Genomic DNA, 18,905 nt, shown 5'->3' on the forward strand with positions numbered 1-18,905 from the left:
AGGAACCTGATTATTACTGTATTAGTATTTTCATTTAGTAAGACTACTCTCATTAGGAGAAACAAAGCTCAGATTAAAAATAAAATCTAATGAATGAATAAGGTAATTGATTTTATAATTGTGCTTAGATTCCGACTGAGTTCGGCACTTATTGCAAATTCGCCACAACAGCCGCTGATAAATGTCAATGTGGGGTAACTTGACATTAGACTGTGCTATGTGGAAACCGTGGTTTGCCGGCATAACATAAAGGCTGCGCCGGCGCCGCCCATATGGCGGATGTGGCTGCATGCCGGCTGCTGGCACTGGTGCCACTTCGTTTTTATCACCTCCGGAGAATTCCGGACAAGAACGGTTGCGGAGAAATTAAAGATTGCTATAGTTACTTAATCTACGTTTTTATTTAAGTTACTTTTCAGTCTTAAGGTTCATTCGTTTCGGAGATAGCTTTGACGGTCAAACAGACAAAATTAAAAAACTCAATTGTGAACAAGATACGGAACCTTCTCCTCCACGCGAATTCTACTCGCACTTGACCGATCACTGTCACTTTTTTCTTAGTCTCTAGATTTTGTCCCACTGTTAGGCAAAGGCCTTTTTATTTGGTGGCGTAACAAAAAGTAGGTGGTGTATCAAATCAAGAATATGGAACAGTTTCAAAATTAGTATACTTGACACGAGGGAGTCGATTCACAATTCATTCACTCGATTACGTACAAAAATGAATTCATGTCACTGGTATGATATTATATTTTTTTTGTTTAAATGTCATCTACATTTATTTTTTTCTCAATGATAATTTCATAAATGTCCAATGATAAATTGACGACAGCTTTCAAACGTCAGACAAGTTTCTATCCCTTGGTTAACTCAATACAAAAACTCAGCAAATATGACAGTCGTATCGATGTCGTTTCCATCTTGTACGGCACAGTATCAGATATACGAGAAAGATAACTTCTATGTTGAATTCTAATCAACCAGTTTATCTATTTGTCGCTCGTTTATCGATACAACGATACCAATTATAAACATCGATTGGAATTATCTGAGAGCGTGATGTCAAACAACGTGACTACATTTGGACAACGATTTTCGTTCATAAAATCTATTAATATAGGAAAATTGACTTGTATTTCAACAGAGCCATTTCATGATAACGCGGCCATAGAAAAACGTGTTGCATGTCTTTTGAATGTGGCGCCATTTTGGATCTTAACCGCAAAACCGTGGAGAAGTTCAAGGCTGGCATGAGTTGAACTGGGAACGGAATGTCAAAACAAAGATTCGGAGCGACTCGTGTTTCCGCGTTCCGAACCAAAACGAATCGTCGCAGCAGCAATCAGCAAGCCATTAGACGCCCATGCTCGAATTAGTAACCACATACAATGCTGAACGATTATATTACAAAGCTTTGTATAACAGAGGTAACGCTCCAAACTTTGTCTTGCTTTAAAGCAATTAATGGAAAATCAAAATCAAATTATTCGTTCAGATCTTAGTTCTTCACAGGCACTTTTCACGTCATTTTAAAAACATGAAGTAGCGCCTCTCTTATCGTCGCTGATGTTATCCGCTGCTATGTTCGTAAGTATATTTTCGGCTGTGATGCCCTGAAACCCAGGGACCGCGTAAAACAAACATTGCACTCCGGGAGTGCCGGCAAAAGTGAAAACTTGAATATTAACGTTGTGCATTTTTGACGTCTTCGAATTTTCGATCGGGTTACGTGTCCTGACAAATTCAAATAATTTATTCAGAAAGTAGACCTTCACAGGCATATTGACGCGAGTTTAACACTTTTTACCCATCACAAAAACATCGAAGATTCAGCTTACGATCTGACGATGATATATTTCGATAGGTAAGCCAATTTTTATGGAGGATATTATAATAATTAAACATCCCTATTCAAAAGTAAAGAGGTTATCTTCTGCATTTGCATTGTTTTGCAATAGCACAGAACACGCGGAAGGCAAAGCTGCGTCTTGTACAATAAGATTACATGGTGCTTCGAAACACCCCATTATCCTCCCATATGCGGCACCACGGTGGTCGTGGATACAATCGCTCCAACACCTACATTAAATCACCTAAGTGTAACGGAAAATACGACTATTTTTTAGGATCTTTGCCTAAAAAGGTAACAAGTTTTTCACATAATTGTCATTTTTGCCACAAGCATTTATTGTTATCACAAAGATCTTGTTGCATTCAATACGTGACAAAAAAAAACATGTCTGTACGTGCAGCAAGCCTTCGAGGAGTTTCCTCGTTGGCGCCGATCCTGGGTTTGCTGCTTGTATATGTTTATTTATTATCACGTTTAGCACTTTTTCATTGCGTTAGAAAATATATATAAATATAAATAGCTGAGATGTTGATGAATAAGATGTAAACAGTTTGTTTTGATATTGACAACGACAATCTTCCAAAGCATGACAAATGACAATGACTTGTGTCTTATGGTGGTTTGTGTTACGCTATTCGGAACAATCCCTATTAAATTTCGATCATATATCACAACACGCCCACAGATATATAGCTTCACTAGTACGTATTTATTTGTGTAACTGCCTTTAAGGACCTTCCATTTGTCCTGAACTAATTCTTAATATTAAATCATTTGAATTTTACGATGGCGATTTTTATTGGCATGACAAATTGCGCCTCAGTGCGTTTCGGCGAGTTAATATAAAAAAAATAAAAAAAAGACCGTGCGGTGTATGTCATCTTGTTCGAAATTTAAATGGAATATTAGGCATGAAACGGGTATGGCATCAAAATTTTAAATATGTCATTAACTGAGTGAGTCACGAGATCACGTGTCGAGGACGGTGGGAATATGTTATTTCCTATTAAGTATATGCTATATTCATGTTATTAAAAGGATATAAAATGTTCAAGCTGTACTGTTATAATGAATAAATAATAAAAAGTATAAAATTCCTATAAAAATATTTATATAAAAGTAAAAAATTGTGAGGTGTGAACCGTGTTTGTAACATTTTAGTGATGCGAATAATCGAGCATTTCTTTTTATCGATAACTAGATGTTGCCCGGGACTTCGCTCCCGTGGGAATTTTGAGATAAAATATAGCCTATAGATAGCAATCTTGGATAATGTACCTTTCTAATGGTGAAAGAATTTTTGAAATATTTCAGTACTTTCGAAGATTACCCGTCTCACAACTACTAACTCACAAAGTCACAAACTCACAAACACTTACCTCTTTATAATAATAGTATAGATATGTTCTCAATTACAATTCTGTCTGAAATGTAATTCTGCGATGTTTATAATTACATTGACTTAAATTCTTCGTGATCAAAGCAAGCAATAAACTCGGGAAAGGTTTACATCGTATAGTAAATGCATTGAGAAAACAGCTTCTACACTTGTACGGTTTATTTTTAAGTAGCGGCCCGTCCCGACTTCGCTCGGGCAAAAACATAACAAATTATACCCCTAAACCTTCCTCAGGAACCATTCTATCTATTGGTGAAAACCGCATGAAAATCCGTGCAGTAGTTTTGTAGTTTATCGCGAACAGACGCGGTAGAGTCCTCTACCGCGTCTGTTAAGTAAGTATTTAATTGGCCATATAACTTGGCACACGACAATAGAGTGCGTTTCTATATATACATTCATTTTACATACTGGTTTAATGCTATATCAGACAGATGTCGACGCGAATGCACATACATTGCATAGTTTGTATGAAAGCTTTTATTTCCCGCAGGGAAAAACCAGCAATGTACGCCGAACCAGCCATAGCTCGGCGAATTATTAGCTGATAGTGTATAGTCCGGTGTCATGGAACAGATTTCTGCTATAGCGATAACACATCCAAGTTAAACTATGCATTGTCAATTATCACGTATTCAAATGCTAAACTAATTAAACCTTAATAAAGCAATAAAATCTCGATTATTCTAATTATATTTATATAATGTAAATATCGTCAATTACTGAATAATAAATATGACTTCATTGAGGTTCGCAGACTCTATGGATTTTAGTTCGTAAAGTAATTAAGTTTCGCGACTCTTAGTCCTGTATGTAAATGATAATTAAACTTAGATATAACTAATACCTTCCGTCGTTGGTTAAAATCGTGACCTACTATTTTAGTCGACGGGTCAAATATCCTCAGTCTGTACAGTACAGCTTGTTCGAATATTAACAAATGTATTGCCGTATTGCTTATATGAAATGAAACAGAAAAAAATATCAATACAATCAACATACTTCTTAACGAAAATTTCATGTTAACATGCAAATTTATCGCCCGGAACACGATTGTTTCCCATTTATACCGAAAACAACGTCGTTTTAAAAGCAATTACTCGTTTATATTTGTTTACTTCCTTTTAATGTAGGACAAGAACGATTTGCGTTTTATTAATGCCGCTTATGAACAGATCCAATAAATTTCTCTTAACACGATTCGTCGCGGAAAAGCTTGAATACAATGCAATGTAATAATAAGAATCGATAAAATTACTAAGTATCGATATAAAAATAGACCTTGTGCTCTCTGGCTTCCCACAGCTAGGCAAGAGTTATCGATAAAAAACAAAACAAATAAGTAGATCAGTATCGCGGATTTAAAAGCGAGCGGCGAAGGCCGCGCTCTAGTCACGTTTAGAAAGACTAAACTCTAGAGATATCTCACAAAACCAATACCCAGGACCCAAGGTCCGTCGTGACTTGATATACGGCGCAAAGGTCGTGGGTCGGTTCCAAATTCGAATGCAGTCTGACAGTTTGACGTCTGTCATGTATGAAACTTGCATTCGCCAATAATGACTTCTGAATTCGAATTTTCAAATCGGATACACAGAAAAAATATAATAATAGGCTAAAATATCTCACTAAGTAAAAAATAAAAATGTATTATTTTTTTCTTTATTACGTATTTTACTGCTTTTTTAATATATTACTTTTATTACTTACGTGATTTCCTATTTTTTAGTTCTCATAAAAGTATGACTACGTTCTAGTTTAATTTGTCTCTAAAATAGTGACATCACTGTCATACAAATTGTTTTATATTAATATATAATAAAGCTTCACACAGGCTCCCGTAAAATTTTACTTTTTTTAGCAAAAAAATCATCACAAATCTTCTTTTACAGAAAAATGTGTAATAGGCCTGTAAAATATAAAATTGACAACAAAGAAACATTCGCAATAACATAATTATTTCCTGATTAACAAAAAAAGTTTTTTGTTTGCATTATCGCAACTCCAATGAACTGTTAGGGGTCAAGCGTCTCTGCGTAATCTGACAAAAACGTGGTGGCCGTGCATCGAATCGATTCGCATCGCTTTTGACAGTGACGCGTTTGTATTGATCCGATATCGATTACATCACTGGCTGGTAACAACCATTTACATGTTTGATTAATGGCGTTTGTGGAACATTTCCAAATTCAAATATTTAGAAATTCACACACAATAAATTTTTTGGATGTCATGCAGTAAATGATCTGAAATAAGCTAAAATGTGAAGAGGAAAACAAACTGGTATGACTACTAAATTACGAAGAAAATTAAGCAAATTAATTGGACCAATCATGCGCATACTTCAACGTCATGTGATTCGGAATCAGAAATACATATGTTTTGTCCTTTGTCCCTTGGTTGAAAATGGGTGTTATAAAGCAGTACAAAGAGTTAAAACCGAATGTATGTAGTCATTAGCGAGAGCCGGAAACGGGGGACGTCGGGCAGAAATACATTTTGAGTGCATAATGGATGCTTTACGAGGATGCAACGTTGCAGCGCGTAGATTATAGAAAAGAATGCACCTACGAAGAACGATGGACTGTTGTGTAAATCTTGTATACCTAGTCCTAAGTCCTTTATTTCTAAATCACAATCTTCTGAGTCTTAGGTTCGTCCTCTTCGATATTTATTAAAGTAAAAAATATATTGTGTCATAAAACTCCACTCAAACATAAATAACTTTCGTTAACTTTCCCTGCACAGATAATGAAGGAGCATAAAGTTCACTCGCCTATTTTCCTTAGCTATATCCTGCGCCACGTTACTTACGGTGAACAGCACAACAGGCAATTAATATTCAAGGCAATTTCGTCACTATTACCGCAGCATAAAGGCGCTTGTAAAACTTGCCAGGCCGTTGTTGGTACAAATGCGGGTAGTTCATTAAGCGGCAAACGCTAAGATATGGTATCTACGCCTGTTTTTTCCCTCGTATTTCGCCGGAGATAAGGTAATCTTGCGCAGGCAGGTGGTTAATTAAATTTATCGTCCGCCGATAGATGGCGCGGCGATCGTATCGTGAGAAAACAATGGCGCGTGCGCTGCAGTTTGCGTAGGTACTCGTAAATTTTGCATGCTTACTTAGCATACGAGTACACAACGTGCTCATAAAGTAAATACATTTTCGGCCAAGTCAGAATGCAAATACTATACAAGTTTGGGTATACAGTATACGGCTGAATTGAATTAGTACACAAAATTTTCGCAGCAGATTTAAATGATAAAACAGCAGGTTTCCGTCTATAAATAAATAGAAAAATAAGAAATTAAGCCAATAAAATTCTCGTAAATTGTAAATCGAGGTAAAATTTCTTGACAATCGACATTTTAGACCTAACGATAGTAACTAACCGAAAACAAATAAAATTAAAACAGCGTTTTTTTTTTCAGAATATGTAGGCATGTATTTTTACAATAGTCACTTTGAATCAGAATGACCTTTTTAAAATTAATATGCATGAAAAAACAATCATTATGGTCATGTAGCTTGCTGACATAACAAAAGCGCCCCGAGCCACGATCCAACCGTAGCTGTCAGGTCAACCTTGACTTCTAAGAAATAATTAATGAAAGCACGCGGCAGAAGGCGCTGATATTGATCTTGTACCGTAACAACTCCAGTTGGATTCTGCAAACTCTTTTGTTTATGGACACTGAGATGGTTAATGGCGCTCAGTTGATACATTTAGAGTCAACTATTGTTGCGACCCGGGATATAGTATAGCCCTCGTGGGAATTTGTAGATATAACCGTATAATTTTTTCTGCTCAAATACAAAATTGATGACGAACGGTATCTTAACGTATCATGACATCTCTCTGATGACAATAAAAGCTTGTGCCAACTTTTGATTACATAGAAGAATCTTACTTATGTTTATGATGTTAAAATATTCTTAATTATTCGCGAATCATAAAGTATACAAACACACAGTGTAAACTAACACGGTTTTACCCAGACACATAATAACAGGATCCAATTGTATATCAGCTGTATCAACATGAGAATGGCACAGCACAGGTTCCTTGTCGCTCCGCGTCACGTCACAAACTGGGGCGTGCGAACCGGCGCAGGCGCAGCACCACATAAGGTATGCCCTGATGAGCTGCCTCATAGCCACGAAGCCCATAATTAGCTATTTTCCTCTAAGGTTCAATGCGAAATTCGTTAGAAACAACTTGGAGGACTCTTGTCTTGTTCTTTGCCCTTTTTGTTATTTTTTTGGCGCCATTAACCTCAGCAACGAAATCTCTGCGCTGGCGCATGTTAGTTTCGATTGCCTACTCTATAGAATCTAGAGAGACAGATAACATTATAATATAGAAGCTGGTAATTTGTTGCTAAGCGTGAGAAGTGTCGTTTCGACTATAATTGCAACAGTTCATTCTGCTTGTTTACGTGCGCGTGATCACATTGCATTACCTACATTAGTAAGTCATTTTTAGCAAGATGTTTGTTGTGTTCTTTTTTATTACAATTCTTGTTTCAAATTTTCTATATTTTTTGAATGGGTTGTTTCATCTTGCAAGATATTTATGGTGTCGGTCAGATCCGTGGTCGCGATGGGAAGCGAGATGTCATTAGCGACAATTAAGAAGTCTTGTGTAATTGTTACGCTCGACCGCGCGCAAGGCCGTACCAAGATCACTTCTGGCTGTACTAATTTTAGAATAACCTAATGTCTGTATTGCATAAGGTAATGATGAAGCTAAAATGATTAATTATATAAAGTAAATGTTGCGTATTGGAAATGATGCTTAGAGGTGCAGCAGTATACAGTATAATAACTAATGCAGAAATATGAGTTTGAAGATAGGACGGATATTTTCCTGCAAGATGAGATAACCTTATGACGGCAGCTGCATTAACATCACGAAGGTGCACTAGCCTTCCTTATTAATGGACGGACAAATAATGACGAACAAAAATTGTGAACAAAAACAAAAATTGGCGATATTTGTGGACAAAAGAAAACAACCTTAAAAAGATATAAAAGAAGGAAACTTTAGAACAAAATACCGGAAGAAGGTACGCTCTTGTTACACTCTGGATTAACGATCGCTGGCTCTAAAATTATTATTACATTAATCTTAAATGACATGTTAAAAACATTATTATAAGTAGTTTCATAATATCGACACATAGTTACGATGTCCCGGAGGTTTTTAATAACAATAAAGAACAATAATAATAAACACGTCGACACATTTTGAATGTAATAATAGCCAGGTCTACTAACAAAAGGTATCTATGTGTTTGAGCATTAGAAACCTGTTAATTGAGAGCCGTGGTTATGTGTCGTTTTGAAATTATCTTCGACACATAAATATTAAGTAAAATATTATCTTCATTTATATTTACGAAAAGATGATTTCTGAGTCAGCTTTACGCGTTACATATTTCCATTGAAATTGATAATAAACAAGGCAGCATAAAAGCCTGTAATAATTTAAAAACTATATAGAGAATGTAAAAAACTATGTAGAGAATTTCACTGTGGTAAATAGGAGTGTCAAATGTCAAGTATTTGTGCAAAGGCTGCCAAGAATTTCTCAATATAACTCGTCAAAAGGCCGCAATTTAAATAGACGATATTTACCAGAGATAATGTCCCTATAATGGCGGTGTTAACATAGCGACCGCTTTCCTGAAAACCGCGTGTCCATCACCTTTACCGGGAATCGCAAAATCTATCATAAAGCCGCATGCACAAGTTGATTCCAACATAACACAGTCCACTGCATGTCAATCCATGGAACTCTGTGTGTGGTAATGACGCAGTGAATTTGGATGATAGATTATTTGTTTATTAATATAATAAAAACACATATTTGAAATAAATGGGTGACTATTATTTTTTTTACATTATTATATATATATTATACTTCTTCAAGTTCTAAGCCGAGACCATGACCAAGCGGTTATAATTTTTAGGGCTTAAGGGAGTCAGTCCGTGTGTCGTTCGTATTGTAGGTGTCAGAATTATTATTATTTTACAATCTAAAATTTAGTTGTGCCTTAACAAAACATAGTTTAACTTTCCAAATTGAAGATGTTGATACATTGAAAATCGCAAAAATATTCAATAACTTTGCCAAATACACAATCATACAACAAAGCACGAGTACAAAGCACAATCGATGTCCATGTGACATTACCCTAACTGGCTGTTAATTGAGAATGCGTAGTGAATGCGGTCCATCGCGTAAACAGCGATATTAAGCGCAATATGCGCGCGCGCATCATAGAACAATTTACACTGCAGCAGCAACGTCACGCGAATTTGCTTTGACGTTGAAGCACAGTATTGAATCGTACATCAGAGTCTTTCTCTCATCAATTGCATTCGGAGCTGTAATGTCGCGAAGCCATCGTAAAAATAAATCCTGATCGGCTCTGTAATTTTACAACCGACCGTTTTTCTGACGTCAACGCTCATAGGGAATATTTAGACATATCTGACCTTTAACTTTTTGCAAAAGCACACAATTGAAAAGCACTATGACATTGTTTATGGTGTGCAGAATGCTCCGACGCATGTCAATTTTACTTCTTTGGAAAATGATCGAGTTATCTTGCTGACGATCTTTAATGTTTGTATATATGTAACTTTTTTGTAACAACTTCGAAGTCAATTTGGGCGTATCTTCTCATCTCCGCGCACATTTCAAACGTGTGTGAACAAGTGCAACGAACTTTACACTATAATTGTATCACACAAAAAAACCAAAGCGTTATCTTAATCCGGCGTAAGCGGATTTTCTTGTTCGCTTATTAAAATCTGCCTGGGAACGAAATCTGGAGTTAATTGAACACTTTTAATCCATTTACACGGCTGACCTTTACTGGACTCGTTTTGAAAAAATACTAATAAAAAAATATATAAAAAAACCGGGTTGCACTCCGGGAGTGCCGGCAGAAGTGAAAACTTGAATTACTAACGTTGTGAATTTTTGACATCTTACGAATTTTCGATCAGGGTCAAGTGTTCTGACGCGAGTTTAACATTTTTTTACCCATCACAAAAAGTGCACAACGCCGCTAAAGAAGTTTTCACTTCAAAAATAAAATACGGGTGTGGTAATTTTTTTCTAGATTCATTAGCCAGTTATAAACATAGGCTTCAAGAAAACAAGGAAAGTACAGAAGAAGACGTACTAACGTGCCCCCGGGGTCAGTTTGACGTCAATGCTTTTAAACCATAGCCGCATTCGACCTCCACGAGAAGATATGCAATATCCCCTATGCCCTATTCTAGGGCAGTAACCGACATAAAATATGGAATTAACTAATACTATAAAATCATCGAGTTATATAAAAATAAACATAGGCGGTTGCAAGCAGATTACTAAACCATTTCCGAGGGAAGTGTGTCATGCCGACCGGAGATTAAAGCCGCGATACCAGGACTTTCTGCAGCGCAGATTCAGCCCTGTTTAGCTAAATATGGGTCCATATTCAGCTAAAACTAGACTTCTAAAGTACGACAATTGTCTTTGTAATGCCAAAACTATATATTGGTCAAGATCGCGGCAAAGCTTACGTGAAAATTAAGCAATGTACTTGTATTGCAGATACCGCTGGAATGACATTGTGGAGCGGAATTGGGAGCTGTTAACTGGCGAACCATAGCGCAGAACTGAAGACTGGCGCTCTTTTGTTTCGGAGATCAAGATCCACTTTGGGGTCAGTAAGCCAGAGGTTTAAGCAAGTGTAATGCAAAGACATCAATGGCTGATATGTAGTGGAGCTATCTGAACAGCAACACAACGATTAGGAAGTCGTAAACGCAATGCTACTTTAATATGCCAACGGCAGCAACCAATAAATATACTTGAACTTGTACTACACTTTACTACTTTCTCATATTTTATTGTCGATCTTGACCATAATTTATGGAATGTAATTGTGTTGATTGGCCAAACTAACAGGGTCTTAAAGTCTATGTGTGAATAGAATTTTACGATAGCTTGTTGAGAGCACATTTCTGTGATATGTATGGATAGGATGTTGCAAAAATATTCACAGGGCTGATCATAAGTGAACGTAAAATATTTTGTGTGTTTTTAATAGCCTATAGTGTCACGATGCTGATTTACATCACCATTTATTTCGTCCGGTAGGTAAATCCCACAATTCCTATCCAATTTTGTCACCAGACAGCAGGGACAAATGTGTTGATGATTTTAAATAAGTAAGTAGATAGTGGTAGACGAATGGGTCTCTTAAAGAATGACAGCCTCTATGATTTTCTGGTCAAGATTACTGAAAGGATGAGGTAAAAGGATAAGACAGAAGAGAATGACGTGAATTGCCAGATACCTACACTTAGTGTTAGATGACAATGGGCTTAAGAAGAAGAAAATAATATTCGTATCCAACCTTGACAACCAGGTTACAGTTTCTGGAAACTATCTCCACACAACCGATGACATTTGTGAGCCGGCGCGGGTCGTGACTGCGAAATGACAAGTCGTGGCATTCTCGACGTATTTTTCACCTTTGCGAAAGGAATCGTGATCGGTAACACAATTGTCGTTTGCAGCGATCTAATCGAAATAGGTCGCCATACGTCGTCGCTGCGGACTTGCGCAATAGGTGCGAGTGAACGTTCATTTTCTTGTAAATCCCACAATTTAAGTTTAAAGATTCAAATTGGTAATAAAAGTCGGAAGTTGTTCCTGGCGCTGACAATGCAAGATTAGTTCATTCTGGTACGAGAATTCGATACGGCGTTAAGTCCACCATTTCTACATAATTTGTTATTTTGTGCAATAAATAAAATCAACATCATAACATTCAAATAGATATGAAATACCGCAATCTGTATTGAAGAATATAGAAACCACTCTTAGAACTTAACTACGATTTTTTTTTTATTCTTACAATGGACCGAAAACTTTTTTCTGGCAAAGCCAGGTCCGGTCACTCACGAAACTGAAGGATCACAACGAATAAAAGGAGCGTATATTCCAATTCGCGCGGATCAATTCATTAAAATGGAGGGCGAAAACAAAAAAGCTATAATCAGCACAGCTCAGCCAGTTATAGCCGTGGTTATACTCCATTAACATCGGTAGTATTTTTAGCTCGGCTGTCCGCTATCATAGCCGTTTTTACAGAGTAGACTGGACGGCATACCGCTGCCGTAATTTTATAGTTCCGGAGAAACGGTTAAGGGAAGAAACAGTCTTAAACGCTGTTAATTGTCGCTTAAACACGCCGATGATGGCGCCATTACAAAATATTTGCGTGGACTGCCATAGCTACGGTAAACATGTCGGATCACGTTCTGTATCTGAAAGAAGCATAGGCAAACATTGAGCTAGATCGTCTTCATACTATCTTGTTGAAAACTCCTTTCTTTAGTAAATAGTTCGTTGCAGAACAAGCTAGAGTAAAGGTAAGGATAAGAAGATTAATATCTACCTACCAGAAGAACCAGGCGTGATAATTTAACATGTATCATGATATAATCAAGAAAATCTTTGTAATTTTGCCTACCCTCTCTTCGTTTCCACTAATCATTCCTTCATCTTTAGTTTTCTATCCTTTATCCTTCATAAGACCCATATTTATCAATCTATCAATAAATATGAAAGGAATAAATGGGAACTCAGCTCATCATATCCAATACACTGATATAGACATATTAAAAAGTTCACATAAATGGACAAAAAAACATAGTAGCACAATTTCCATGCTCTAGTATCTAGCCAGTAATACATCTGAGGACTTAAGTAATTTATCCTGGTGAATGAGGCAATTTACCGCGTTTCTATGTTGCCGGAGACACAACAAAGGGGCAACAGTCGGCCGACTGTTGCACAACAATGCGGCGCGACAACAATAACACGCGGCGTTATATTATGGATAGTATGGATTGAACAGTGTGTATACAGGACTCCACAACATTGAACATTCTTAGCAGAAAATTTTGAAGTATGTGTTTTTGGTGAACATTCTCCATGTTCACCAAAGATCTTTAGCCGGAATAGTATCGTCTTTATTTACTTTGATAATCGTATTTTCAAGTTTCTTTAATATTGTCCTTTACTAGTTATGTAGCTGTCCAAAATATATTGAATGATTCAACGATAATTAATGAGAAATATTATTTAAAATCGTTTAAAGGTCTCTCGTCTTATAAAGCTGTCCTAAAAGAACTGTATCATATATTTATGTGATCATATGGTTATCGTTACTCATAGCCTCCACAAAAAGACGTATAGCTGATATTGTTAAAATCGATGTTTTCCTGTAACTTAACATTTGAGATATTTAAAAATATAACACCATTTTAACGCAGATATATATTGTTCATTACTTAATGAACAGATAATGAAGTTTTATTATCTGTGATTTTTTTTTAAACCAACGAACCCGTATCATTCCTAGTCCTATATGTCGCGCCATTGCTAACGGTGTGCGCCGAGCTGCAGGAATGCATTGTATCAACCCTAAATAGAGGATATGAAGACATCTCGATTGTAAGGCAGAACTGAAATCTATTAGCAATAGTTCATAAAATGTCGCCTGTGTAATAGCCGTATCAAGCGATCGCTGGTTGGGAAACAATGGTACCAACCAGACTTGGCAATATGCCTTGGATGTACAGATAGCATAAATATCATGCTGAAATTTTACATATGGATGTATCAAATCAATTTCTAGCGAAGCCTTTTTATGAATGAAGTGTTTATAAGATTTTACTTGAAATGCTGTGTTGGTACCGGATCTTATTCAATTAAATTCAAATTATTTATTGCTTTTTACAATGTACAGTAAGGTAATTCAGTAACTTAGTCACCTCAGTGATTATAATCTAGGCACAACGTAAATCCTGTCGGACATTGCAATTTAAAATACAAATTAGATTAAAATTAAGAATATCAGATCATGAATTACAAAATTAAAAATAAACTATCATTATAACAATTATATCCTCCATTTATTACTATAATAGTAGTTATAAAAATAATAGATTGCCAATTAATGAACGTGTTATGCATTAGAATAAACTTTAATTGTAATAACTGAATATGTACCATAATAATAAATTAGGGATTAATGAAATAACATACTAATCTAATGATATATGCTTCAGGAAGCTGGTTATAAATTGATGAAGCGAAATAATCAACATAATAAAAGGACAGGACAAGTGACTTCATTCGCGTACGACTTACAATTAGGTAATGCAAACAAACAAATCAATCACAAATTCTTACTCACGTTCTCATTTTGGCTATGGCTTTATTACTGAATATTATGTTCGATTTCCGACTTAAAATAATGTCAATCTATATCGTTCCGGCTTCCCAAGGATGTCGTACGAGGCGACTGAGGGATAAAACGCCTTGACAGCTGAAACGCAGTTGTCCAAAAGTTGAGTTGAAAGAATCGTAATAACTACATGTCTTTATTTATCAAACTTACTTTAGGCTTCGAGGCATCACGGCCGAGAATATAACCAGTATTAAAAAACTAAATAGCAAATATATCTGTATTCACAGCCTTCTGTACAAACAGGATATATGCGACGAGCAAAAGACAGGTGTTGCTCGCTCTATGTCACATCGATATAATTTAATTGCGCTTCAACAGGAAAATTGATTAAGAACACGACTGAGATGAGAACCAGTGAATGAAAGTGGCATAGTATCATAAAATATTCTTTGAATTAAATACCTTTCAGCATATAGTGGCGGTATTAGATATGATTTGTATTCAGATTCACATCGTGAATGATCGCGCGCCAGATCTGAAGCGCAATTAATTTACGACACCGAATCTAGTTTCATACGAATAATCATTTATTAATGATGACTTCAATGCGATTGATGCTAAATTTAAGGGCTTTTTAAGGGCAATTTGTCTCATTTAAGATACATTACAATAATATTTATCTAGATCCACAAGTACACAAAGATTATAAACAAACACAGTTCACGTTAAACGTAAGCAAGGTGTGATATCTCCTCTAGCTATGGGAACACATTAAACAAATCTTGCCGACTCACCATCTGAGGGGTCATCAGGGGGATGTCGTCAAGGAAGAATTCTCCGATAGAAGCAAAGATACGAACTACTCTTTCTCTGTCTCTCATTCTGATTCGCACAAACTAAACTAATTTATCGGCTCAGAAGCGGCATGAACATTTTTATGATTATACGGAAAGTCTACACTGGAGCAAAGTTTAGACTTGCCAAACTTAAAAATGAAACTGTAATTCATGCAATATTAAGTAAGGGAAAGTTTCGAAATGCAGGTTTGAATATAAACAAGCCTTTGTAATAAACAGAGAAATTCAAGATGTCGAGATAATCATTAAGATCAACAATCAACGACACGACGCGACCTTGCGACGGTATGCGAGCGTTTCCTCTGAGGTTCTTCTCATCATTGTTTCGAGTTACCTGGGGTCCTAGGTAAACGACGGCAACCTGGGTTTATATTTATGAGTACATATATACATACATATATCGCGCCTATTTCCCATAGGTAGACAGAGACCATGAATTGTCACCTGGTTTCGCTCTATCCAGACAAAATCACTTGCTACCACTAAACTCATTACTCTGATTAAACAAGCTCGTCGGTTATGGATGCTCCAAATAATGAGTGGCGTTAGGACTACCATAGTTAGCATCTTTTAAGGAGATCCACAATCTGGTAGCGATACGTTATTATTACGTGTGAGTGACTGGTTATATGGGCACTTGCTTGATGTCGTCAAGAGGACATGCGTGCTAACTAAGAATTCCGAAGACCGTGCGATGTGCAGAAAAAAACCGTAGGGTATTTGTCTCAGGGCTCTGACGCTTTCGCGGCTGAAGAACCGGGAAAACGTTCAGATGCGAGAGAGAAGACACTGAAATATTACGTCACGTCGCGCTGCTTTGCCGCTTTTATCGTTCACTTAGAGCGCCGGGTAAGTCTAGATTTTAACGTTTTTATGGATTTAGCAGGTGTAGCATGCTAATGGAATAATGTCATGCTCGATTGCAATGAGGTCTTTGCACCGATCGCTATTGAATGCAACTAGGTTACAGCTTCTAGGTAACTGGGACAAAATCTTTGAACAAAATTGAAGCTGCAGTCCAGTGGTTAAGACAGCTCCTTAAAGCAAGGTTCGAACCCCACTCGTGCAGTGTTCAGATAATCGTGGAAATAGTATAGTTATTATTATTATTTTGATAGTCTACATTATACTCTTGTTAAAGATATTTCGTAGTGATTACGCAAAAATTCCCAAGAGTGATGGATATTCAGAAAAAGTAATCCTTCAAATGTTGAAAGTGAAATCCCTAGACGCATATGCATGCATATTACCAGAAGCCGATGCATCCTGATTGAAGTGCATGTTACAAAATAGGGAAAGCACAAAAGATTAACTTTAAACTATATAAAAGAAGGGTGACAGACGCAGTGTGGTAAAAGATACTAGGCCTCAAAACAGGCAAGACGCTTGTGGCACTCCTGGTGTTGCAGGCGTTTATAGGCTGTGGTGACCACTTACCATCATGCATGTTTGCCCGCTTTAAATAGAAAATAGTGGTTAGTAGGCGTTGTCCGCGAGAATCAAATGAATCCGTCTGAGAATATATTTAGGACTACATATTCTTGTTAAGGGAAGAATTTTTATTGTAGTAAATTTTTATAGTAGTAGTAGTAGTGCACATAATGTATTTAACCGAAACGAATATTTTTTTAAGTAGAATGTGATCTGTACGTTCCTTATTTCGTTGCATAGCATGCATTCCCCGCCCTTAGTGCACCCTAAAACAAGTAGCAGACAGACACATGTCCCTTACAAACACCACAGAAGCGAAAGAGACGGAAGAACGTATTCCTGGGAAGTTGTCATGTGAAGTTTAAACGTTAGTACTCAAATCTCCCCTTGCAGACTGTCTGATGAATGTTTTGGCGTTAGCATTACAGTAACTCAAATGACCTTTATAGACATGTAAGTTAGGAAGCGAAAATCCACTTTAGGATATCCCAATAGTTGAGATATGAAGTTACGCCGCAATTTTGATGGTTTAAAAAACGTAAATCAAGTTTGAGTTGCATTTATAACATCTGATACGTTAAAAGGAATGGTATACAGACACTCGTATCGTAAAATAATTAAGCATACAGTTCTCAGTACCATAACACAGTACTCGGAAATTATAACATCGAGAATTCTGATTAAACATTATGCGATAAGTTTATACATGACGTTCCAACGATCGGTCGGTATGCGCCGCGCGAATTTGATACAGGCGCTTTGATTGTTTTCAATCGGTTTAATCTCTAATTACAGTTCTTTAATTGCAAACAAGGAAGTTGCTAACCAATTGTATTTACATGGATTTGTAGGGATATATTAGGAGCACACATAACGATAGACGAAGCGAGTGAGATATGGCTGGATCTTGGCAAGTGGAAGTCCCTAGTCTCTGCCTACACCCAAAAGAAACAGGCGTGATATACGTATATATTTCTAAAGTGATTCCATGCTGGTTTGGGAGAAAAATAAAAACAGATTTTGCCAGTATCTTCTCCCGCTTATCGTTCCGGAGGGCCATCCCCAACAATTAAGGGCGTTCACACACCATTCAACTAGGCAAAACGATTCGTGTGCAAGAGATAATGAGTTGTATCTTTGTGAGAACGGCCAACTCATTACGGTGACAAATGCAATGGGGCCGAGTGGGCGGTGCATTGTGTGCACTAATCTTGTAGGCGATTTAAAAACAATTATGCAATTGTTTCCACGTGTGAGGACTTCGTTGCCGAATTTAATGAAGTACCTAGTATTTTTTTTTCACTTGGTCGTTATAAAAAAAATTTTGGTGTGTGGTTCCGCCATAGATTAGGTACAACTCTCACTCCTTCCGTGGATATGTACGAGGCGACTAAGGGACACATAACCTTGGCAGTTGATAAGCAACAGTAGCATACCCAAGGAAGTTGTCGGCCGGCAGGCAGCCGGTGGATTATAAAATCACAGTCAAATCTGTAACATTCACACTTCCTCTTTATAAAATTAGTGTACATATAGGTGTAGATTCCAAGATATACATATTCTTAGAGACTTTGAAATCGATCATATTGAAAAGTTAATCAATCTTCGTACATGACGGAAGTACATAAACAAATGTCACAACAAATACCAACTCGGGAAGAATGTCTCACTCTGAACCAGACCGAGTTTCTGTTACCATAAACCTACTAATATATTCCTATCTATACCTATCAATTAAATGCAAACCAGAACAAAATAGGACATACTGCTTAGCATCGTTCTAATTGAATGAATGTGCTTATTTCATGTCAATAAGATGCTAGTTATCCACATATATCTATATCCTATGCTAATTAACATATATCCATACGAACATTTAAAAGATAGAAAGTGTAGACTGATTTTTAATAAATATAATTATTAAAAACCGGTGCGAGTCGGTCTCGCATAGGATTCTGTGGTGACAGAGACAGGCAGACTTTTTGGTAACACAGATCGTCAGATTGACAAGTGGACATCGCTTATAAATTGGTCACTTTCACAGGAAGTCATTTTCGCAAATCGTCACTTTCAATTATTGTCATTTTAGCCA

The 18,905-nt window shown here is 36.7% G+C and overlaps 1 protein-coding gene and 1 long non-coding RNA gene across 2 annotated transcripts in view; both read right to left on the reverse strand.

The window, feature by feature from the left end:
* Window positions 1–18,905, reverse strand: part of Drak (Death-associated protein kinase related) — a 156,779-nt gene that overhangs the window by 52,475 nt on the left and 85,399 nt on the right. The window lies entirely within an intron of this gene.
* LOC128683997 (uncharacterized) overlaps window positions 1–18,905 on the reverse strand; it is a 57,954-nt gene that overhangs the window by 28,025 nt on the left and 11,024 nt on the right. The window lies entirely within an intron of this gene.

This window comes from Plodia interpunctella, chromosome 3 (assembly GCF_027563975.2).
Source record: "Plodia interpunctella isolate USDA-ARS_2022_Savannah chromosome 3, ilPloInte3.2, whole genome shotgun sequence".
Lineage (NCBI taxonomy): Eukaryota > Metazoa > Arthropoda > Insecta > Lepidoptera > Pyralidae > Plodia > Plodia interpunctella.